The sequence below is a fragment of the Hibiscus syriacus genome, unplaced genomic scaffold (genome assembly GCF_006381635.1).
Source record: "Hibiscus syriacus cultivar Baekdansim isolate YM2019G1 unplaced genomic scaffold, ASM638163v2 tig00112498_pilon, whole genome shotgun sequence".
Taxonomy (NCBI): domain Eukaryota; kingdom Viridiplantae; phylum Streptophyta; class Magnoliopsida; order Malvales; family Malvaceae; genus Hibiscus; species Hibiscus syriacus.
Genome location: NW_024063347.1, coordinates 1,504,982 through 1,508,098, shown reverse-complemented (window position 1 = coordinate 1,508,098; position 3,117 = coordinate 1,504,982). Strand labels below are relative to the sequence as shown.

The 3,117-nt window shown below is 35.1% G+C and overlaps 1 pseudogene; it reads right to left on the bottom strand.

The window, feature by feature from the left end:
* Positions 1-1,058: 1,058 nt before the first annotated feature.
* LOC120180640 lies at positions 1,059-3,117 on the bottom strand (annotated as a pseudogene).

Genomic DNA, 3,117 nt, shown 5'->3' with positions numbered 1-3,117 from the left:
ATTTTTTGTAGAATCTAATTTAACGTGAGGTCTTATCGAGACATTTTATTTCCTTTGATTACTCATACTTATTCGAAAGCATTATTGTTTTTAGGATTCAGATCAATTATTCATTTCATGGAAACTGTTGCTGGGTATTAGCTAGAGAAAAATCAGAACATGATTTCGATGGGCGGTTTAAGAAAACATGCACCCATTACACTGATTGCTTTTTTTTTTTATTAGGTACACTCTCTATATGAAATTTTAGTGACGGTCGCATTCATGATTTTTGCAATAATAACTTGGTCCACCACGGAAGTAGCATCATTTTATATGTTTGGGATCTATTTATTTACTTTTGAGTCTTTTGAAATAACATTTGTTTAATTATCTTTTAATACATATTAGATTCTCAAATTGAATATTAATAAACAACTACAATCATAGAATATAGTTCATAGTTCAATTGGGATGATGTCAGTTGGTCAACTGCATATTTATGTTGTTGCTATCTGCATGAGATGATGGTGTCGAGGAAGTCCTTTCGATTGGTTTTGCTTGATTGGTTTTTAGTTTTTTTGTCTTGATGGATGTAATGGTGTAATGTTTTGAGATGGATGTTCTGGTTTCTGTTTTTGGGCAGCAGTGCTTCTTGTTGTTTTCTTATGTAGCACTTTTTTCCTCCAATTTATTTTAGTGAGGTTTTTAATGAGGCTCATAAGGTGAACTTTGTCTTCTGCTTTAATTTAATAAATTGATTCTTGCCGAGCAAAAAAAAAAACTGCATATTTATGTTAGTGTTAATAATATTTTTTGTATTCGTTATTTAGTTCTATAATTTTAAACATTTACCGTATATATAATAAAATTAACGGATATTATTAATTAAAAGAAACCATAACGGAACCGTATTCAAGCACATAACATTTTTTGGTCGTGCCTAGATGAAGTGTCTCGTTTACAGTCCTAGTTAACATTATTTTTGTGTCTTACTTATATTTAAGCTTAGAGATCAAGTCTCGACCTGTGTCAAAAGGAGGTCAATTAAGAACTCACACTAACAACACAATTACAATCAATGCAATTAGCAATGGTCCATAGATCATTTGACATGTTAAATCCTAAAACATAATTCCCAAAACCCCACAATGAAAAAGGTCAAATAATATAATCACACCTCCATTAAAGAGATAAAACACAGCAAACTCACAGGTTAGACCTAAGAAATTAAACCAAAGCAATGCTGCTTTCGCCACCAGGGGGTTTGCGTACACCACCAAGGTAGTCTCGAGACTCGACCTTCCCGTCTGCAAATATGTTGCTGCCACTTATCTCCCGCAATTTTGAGTGGTTTCTTGGCAGAACCTGGCGGAACATCACCCTTAAATATGTCATTACCTGAAAGCTCAGCGAATTTCTGATTATGAATTTTCTTAGCTGTATTAACTGCAGCATCCTCAATGGCACCTCCAGCAGGCTACAAAATAACATCCAAGTTAAAAAACGGGTTAGATATTCAAACTTGATTATTGATGCTAATCGAACTAAATGGAAAAATTCAAGTACTTAATGCTTGTGAAAGGAAAGCTTCAGGTACAACACAATTCCCGTAAGCAGTTCATAACTTCAGGAATGTAATTCACCAAAGCACAGGTATGTGATTCATAATTAGCTTAGGTGCAATTCATTGTATCAAGCACAATACGTTCTAGCATTGTCAAAATTCAGTAAGCAGTTTTGACATTTACTTGCATTATTTGTATGAGATTCTCCCACGTCGAAATTGTCCTTCAATGCCAATGCACGTACAGTTGTTGGCCTCGGTAAGATTTCAGGTGGGGGTGCAAAGATGTCGTGTCCACTAAGCTCCTTGCACTTTGCATCTGAAAGCTGCTTCTTCAACTTTGAATCCTCACTTTCTAACGTTCCACTCAGCTCACGTTGCTTTGCAACCTCAGGAAGAGTAGTTGGCTTTTTGGGGGAGATACTCTCTTCCTAATTATGTTTTAGGGAAGATATGTTTTTGGATACAAAATTAAAAGAGATTATAAATATAATAAATTTTTTTTTGGCATACTTTGGGACTTGAAGTATAAGCTAGGTTTTGGGCTTTTTTACCAAAATATCATCTGACAAGTAATAATTACCTGTCAGGCATATTTTGTATGGTTTCGTCCGAGCTGACATTACATAAGAACATGTGCGGATCGTCGTCCGCACCTTTTTAGGATTTCTGACACACGCCTGTGATCCACGCCTTCCATTAAATTTCCAACTGTTCACACCTCCCACATTAATTACCTCATTCGGCTAAACCCTCCCCTCTCCCTATAAATACCCCCTCCTTTATTCATTCAAACACACACTAAATTCTCAAATCCTCTCAAAGCTCAAACCCGGTCAAATTCTATTAAGAAGGTAAAATATTTTATTGTATTATAATAAATTAATAATTTATTATTTTATTAAATTGTATTATATTAACTTTTTATTATTTTTTACTGTTATAAAATGGAAGACGGTCTGTTACGTTTAGATAGATATCATATCTCGATGCATTTTGTTGATACGGTAACAATTTTAAATTCTATTTTAATTTTAATTATTGTTAATATTGTATTTATTTTATTTGTTTAGTATTAGTTTATATTTTAATTCCTATAATATTTATTAAATTAGGAGAGATCGTATCTTAGATCACTTCATTCGTAATCTTAAGTTAGAGATACCAACCCGTGTATGGTCGTATTTAGTCGAGGCTGGATTCGATTACGTATCAAAATATGAAGGGCAATGTAAGCTAAAATCCAACCTGATTTCTGCATTGGTTGAGCGGTGGAGACTAGAGACACACACATTCCATCTTTCGTGTGGAGAGTGCATAATTACGCTGGAGGATGTTTTCATGCATTTGGGGCTTCCGGTAGACGGAGACGTGCTTTCTGGGGTAGCGCACGGTGACTGGCATTCATTGTGCGAGGAATATCTTAGAGGTGTCCGACCTAATTTCAACGGTGGTCGAATTCCGTTAAATTGGTTGGATGCAACTTTCAAGCATTTGAGTGGCGACGCCTCGGAGGAGCAGGTTAAAATGTATGCACGAGCTTGCATACTACAGCTCATAGGAGGGCTCAT